At 43.3% G+C, this 6,073-nt stretch overlaps 1 protein-coding gene across 7 annotated transcripts in view; it reads right to left on the reverse strand.

Annotated features, from left to right (window-relative positions):
- The window catches only part of SGMS2 (sphingomyelin synthase 2), a 106,704-nt gene extending 105,369 nt beyond the window's left edge, over positions 1-1,335 (reverse strand). For 5 of the 7 annotated variants that reach the window (XR_014813232.1, XR_014813231.1, XM_013978976.3 and 2 more), the window contains exon 1: positions 780-1,151. The gene's annotated coding sequence lies outside the window, so the exon portion shown is untranslated. Of the gene's footprint in view, positions 1-779; positions 1,152-1,220 lie in introns of those variants that run through there. The other 2 variants (XM_013978974.3, XM_013978971.3) reach the window with 1 other exon arrangement.
- Positions 1,336-6,073: the final 4,738 nt, after the last annotated feature.

Raw genomic sequence — 6,073 nt, forward strand, 5'->3', positions numbered from 1 at the left:
GGTTTAATGTCACTGACTGAGAACCCACAGTTTATAGATGAGACTAGGAGTGAAACCAAGGATTTCAAAAGTTAAGTTCAAAATCCACGCCCACCTAGAGACACTAAACAGTTGAATCTCTTCAAAAACGTAACATACATGTCAAAATGATGTTAAGATCATATTAAAGCAGGCAAGATGAAATAGAAGAATGGCAGACTGATATAAAAAAATTACAGACCATAACATGTGCATTGTTTCAAGACGTAGCCACGGGCTATTAACCATTATCCATATCTCAGAGAGGTAGACAGATCCATTTCCACCTACTTGCGCTGAAACACCAAGGCTCCTTTCCCTTAAGGGGAGCAGCTCTAGAATGCCAAACGCTGAAATATTTCAGTGTGGCAGCTCAGAGCTGGGCTATCACGGTTCACACATCATCAGTAAGTGCCTCTCAAAAAAGCTCAGAGACAGTCCCTCCTCCACGTCCTGAACTTCAACCCTGACCTCCAGAGTGGCTCTGGACAATCTAGGTTCAATCTGTGTCTTTCCAACGCCAGGACCTAGTTACCTGAAATGGTTGCAAATGAATGAGGCTAATGCTCAGAGAAGGAGACGAAGCTACACCGTCCATCCTTAATCAGGCAAAATCAAGGAAGGATGCCCTGGGGCGGGGCGCTTGGGGGCCGAATTAGAGCCACGTCCGCGTTCTCAGTCCACCCTCGCGCACCCGCGCTACGCCCGCCGCGCCGCTTTTCAGCCCATCCTCCCCCGCCAGCCTCTCGGGCGCTCCTTACCCGCTCTCAGCTGGGGCTCCAGACCTTCCCAGCGCAAGGCACTCGCTCCCCCGCCGGGATCTGCCAGGGGACGGAGCCCGCAGCCGCCGCCGCCGCAGATGCCCCCGGCCGAAGCCGCTGGAAAGTTTACTCGGGGTCTCGCCCTCTCGTGCCTCGGCCCCGCCAGGGAAGCTGCTCTCCGGGTCCCTCCCGCGGCTGCCGCCTTCGAGGCCGCTTTCAGCGGCGCTGCAGTACCGGCCAGGCTCGGGCGGCCGCGGACGGCTCCGTGCGGCCGAGGGCGGGGTCTCCCCGCCCAGCTCAGCCCGCGGCACGGCGCTCGGTGTTTACCGCGGCCCCGCGGCCCGGCTGCCCGCTCTCCCCGCCCGCCGCCCTGCGCGCTCCTGACATCATTCATTCTCTCACACCCTCGCCCGCCCACTCCATTTCCAAACAGTGACTCACCCGGCGGCACCCGCTCCCGCTGCTGTAGCCCTCCAGACGCAGAGCGGAGCTCGAAAAACCGGTGCGACTTCTTAAGAAGAAAACCCCAGCCGACGTTTCCCGGCTCCCAACCGTTAAAGGTGCAGGGAAGGAGTGGCTTGGCAGGCAGGGCTGATTGGCTCCGGGCAGAAAGGCTGGAGCGGACCTTCCTTGAGCAGTGACAGAGATCAATCTGGGAAAGTTCTCTGGGTGCCACTCCCTGCAACTTTCAAGGGTGGGGTCAGGAAGGGATCCCCCACCCCCGCACCTCGCCTTATTTGGGACCTGCTTCCTGACATCGGTGTGAGTGGGCTTGTGCACCAGCGGTTACTCACCGGGTATTGCCTGGGCCTAGGTCAAAGAGGTGGGTTTCCAAACCTCACAGGGCTGCCCGGCAGGGTTAGTCATGGGTCCGCACGGTGGTAATTCTAGGTGTGAGCTGGAAGGGTGCTCCAAGTTAATGAGACTAATAATACTTTCCCTTAGGTGACTATCAACCATGCCATTTGTCCTGTTAATTGATTTGCTTCTCATTAAGGATAAAAAACAGTAACCAAAATAAACACCAGAATAAATAGTTCTTTGCTCAACTCAACACTGCGCTTTTCCGCAGCTTTTGGAGCCACAAGGCGGCCCTGTGTGGTTTCTTTGATGAGCTCAGCAGTTATGTTTTTAGAAGGGGTGTTGCCTTCTTTAAAATGGTCAAGGCTCTACATTTCTTGGAGTTGCTATTCATACACCTGCTAGGCAGTTTTCAGAGTAAACGATGGCTGCCTCAGATTCTTACTAGCATGAATCAGAGAGAATTTGCCCAAATCTTTATTGAATTACATTGAGATATGTTTTATGTTAATTTCTACTTTCGGACAGGGTAATTGTTTAGGATTTGAACTAGCTTTTGGGTGATTACACATAATCAACAAAAATAATCCAGAGGCGTGTCTAGGTGCCCAGTACAGAAATCATGGAGGTAAACAACCATCAGTTTATGGTAATTAAACAGGATAGTAATAGAAAAAAAAAAATACAGAAAAAACCCTGAAACTGACAACTGTTGTCACCACAGAAATTTCCCCTAAATGAAAATGCTCCTGAAATTAACCAAAGGTTCAACATCTTTGTCCTGGAAAATGCAGTCATTTCAAGCTACTGAAAGGTAAGAACCCAGAAGAGAACACTGACAATTGAAATTTACTTACCTTGGGCTTATTTTTCCTTTTCAATAGGAGTTCGTTTTTTACGAAGCCCAGGCATTTTGCCCAGAAGGCACTAGCAAATGGATTTGTTTGTAGGATGCAAAGTAAATGGAAATTCAAAACAATAGTTTTTATAGACAATCACAGATCTAATCAGAGACTTGGGTCTGCTGTTCACCTGTCCGCTGATGAACACAGAAGGACCAGATTTCAAATGTGTAGCCATAGGCAAGTTTGAGTGAATATTCCATGTACTCCCTACTTTACAACCAACATGTTCAGACATTATGGAGATGTGTTTAAATAAGATTTTCTATAGATTTAAAGAAATGATATTGTGGGCTCTGGGGCCTATGTACATGGGTGAAGTCAGAAAGCTCAAAAGAAGGCCTGGCAACCTACATGCTTTGTTGCAGATGTAAATTCTGCACTCCATCATAGGAAGGTCTCCATTGGCACGGGGGCTGCTTAATGACTAGTTTTTTTTTTTTTTTTTTTTTTTTTTTTTTTTTTTTGTCTTTTTGTCTTTTTGTCTTTTGTTGTTGTTGTTGTTGTTGTTGCTATTTCTTGGGCCGCTCCCACGGCATATGGAGGTTCCCAGGCTAGGGGTTGAATCGGAGCTGTAGCCACCGGCCTACGCCAGAGCCACAGCAACGCGGGATCCGAGCCGCGTCTGCAACCTACACCACAGCTCACGGCAACGCCGGATCGTTAACCCGCTGAGCAAGGGCAGGGACCGAACCCGCAACCACATGGTTCCTAGTCGGATTCGTTAACCACTGCGCCACGACGGGAACTCCAATGACTAGTTTTGAATTTGTGGTTACTATTGCGCCTCAGTGTAAATATTGTGAAATAAATAACTAGGTGATTTTATTATGTAATTTAAATATCCTCCAGTAAATGTAATAGGCTAATTATGATTGAGTTCCATTCTACTCGTTATCAACATCTGAGAAAGCAAATTATTCATCTTATTTCTATGTTGTGAAAAACACTGACTGACTTGTCCGTCTCACAGTGAGAGGTGATTTTTTTTTTCAACTGAACCTTTTTGTTCTTACAACATATCAAAGTTTACTAAGTCCCCGATTAGTCACTTTCCAAAAATAATAATGCTGAATGTTCTAAGAGAGAGAAAGGGCTGACAGTTGTGTTCCTGTCCGTTTCTTTTTTAAACCAGTACATACTGTAAATCAAGTTTTACAGATATTCCTTTGGTATGATAAAACATACTGATTAAGTTAGGAAAACATATATATCTGTAGTACTTATCTCCTCTTATAATAACTCCTGCTGTGCACAAACGAAGGCACTGACTCAAGCAACAAATGTTTATTGAGTTCCCATTTTGTGCCCATGTTGTTTAGCTAAGAATCACCATGTGAATTTTCTAAACATATGTCTTAGCAATGGGAAAGTTGGCTTTTTTAAAAAATTGCATAAAGATGTTTATAGAGGCACTATTTATAATTTTCCCAGGATTCAGTGCCTGGTATATAATTATTTAGTGAATGAAATAAATGAATGAACAAGCCTTAAAGAACAAACTAATAGTGAAGTAATTCTACATTATGAAGTACCGTATAGGCAATAATAATAATAATAAAATCATTCCGTAGGCTCTTATTCAGTAAACTGTCCTTGTTAAGGGAAACATATAAGCGGATGGGAAGCACATTTTCTCTCTCCCTCTCTCTCTCTCTCACACACACACAAACAGTTTTTATAAATCAAACACAACTTTCCCCCTTCCCAAATCCAGAATCAAACTGTATATTACCTCTTGCAATGAGATACAGTCAGCCCTCTGTATCTGCAGGTTCTGCACCCTTAGATTCAACCAGTTGTGGATAGAACATATTCAGAAAAAAAATCCAGAAAATTCCAAAAAGCAAAACTGAATCTGCTGCATTAGCAATTATTTAGATAGCATTTATATTGTATGAGATAGTATAAGTAATCGAGGGATGCTTTAAAGCATATGGGAGCATGTGCATAGGTTATACATAAATTATTTGCCATATAACATAAGGGATTTAAGCACCCATGGATTTTGTTATCCACCAGGGTCCTGCAGATACTGAGGACAACTGTACAGAAAAGGAAGAATGTGAGGGGGAAACTAGTATTTTTGGACTAATTTCAATGAGCTTATATTACTTTTTAAATGAAAAACAACAACACAAGCAATATTAGAATTGAGAAGGCAGAAATATGAGTCCATGACATAAAGGAGCCTACTGTCTGGTTGGAGAGACAGTAATACCCAGAACAGCTAGAGATTAAGGCTGATTACCTTCTGAATCTGGGTTTTCACATATTCACTCTGCCAAGCCAATCCAAAGAGCAACCACCTACCATTTACTGAGTATTTATTATATGCCAGGGACTGGGCAAATTGCTTTGTAGTATCTCATTTAATAATTTCAGCAACAATCTGAGATAGATACATCAAATGTCCTCCTCTTACATGAGCTATCCAAAGATAAAGAGAGATTTTCATTTCCCAGAGATCACATTCACACAACTGGGGCATAAATCCAGGGACTTCTGGCCCCAAAGTTAATGTTTTTAGCCTCTAATCTTTAAACTGCCCCTGCACTGATACAACTCTTTCAGTGTAACAATACTCTTACTTTTTTTTTTTTGGCTGCACCTGCAGCACACAGAAATTCTGGGGCTAAGAATTGAACCTGTGCCATAGCTATGACCCAAGCCACAACAGTGACAACACTGGGAATTTAACCTGCCGCATCATCAGGGAACTCTATCTCACTTTGGTTTTTAAAATGTTTATTTTAAAAAAATACAAGGTATTTATTTATATTATGGAGTAACAGGAAAAAATATAAACACAGTTAACATTTTGGTGTCCAGTCTCCTTCTCTTAGATTTCTGTTGTTTAGAATAATTCCGGTAACATCATACAAATAAGTCTTATTCTGATTTTTTTTTTTAATTTAGTTCTGGGGGGTGGGGGGATGCTCTGGGGTTATGAGGTGGAAATCCTGTAAAATTGGATTGTGATGATCATTGTACAACTATAAATGTAATAAATTCATTGAGTAATAAAAAAAATTTAGTTCTGGACTTCCTGTCCTGGCTCAGCAGAAATGAATCTGACTAGTATCCATGATTTGATCCCTGGCCTTGCTCAGTTAAGGATCTGGCATTGCCCTGAGCTGTGGTGAAGGCTGTAAACACGGCTCGGATCTGATGTTGCTCTGGCTGTGGTGTAGGCCGCCAGCTAGAGCTCCTATTGGACCCCCTAGCCTTCCGTATGCCGTGGGTGCGGCCCTAAAAAGACAAAAAATGTTTCAGTGGCTGCAAGGTGTGCCAAAAATATATATGCTTGTGCTTGTATATGTGTGCATTGAAATCTAGTAGTCTGGTTCTTAATTGGGGAGAAATTTAGTTTAATTTTTTTAGTTTAATATTTTGCTATTAATGAAAAGCCTTGGGCTATCTGATTTATAGTTAGTACTACTATGCTATGTATACAAATGTTCTATATTAAATAAAAGTGTTTGGGGGTATTCCGAAAAGTAAGTTAAATGTACTATTTGCCACATTTTATTAACATTACTGTCCATGCTATTTCTGAATTGGTGGAAAATGGGGAGGATGTAGCAACAG

This window comes from Sus scrofa, chromosome 8 (genome assembly GCF_054392235.1).
Source record: "Sus scrofa isolate SSC_HxYL_T2T_F1_AM1 chromosome 8, Sscrofa_HxYL_maternal_Yorkshire_Landrace_v2.0, whole genome shotgun sequence".
In the NCBI taxonomy this organism is placed as follows: Eukaryota; Metazoa; Chordata; class Mammalia; order Artiodactyla; family Suidae; genus Sus; species Sus scrofa.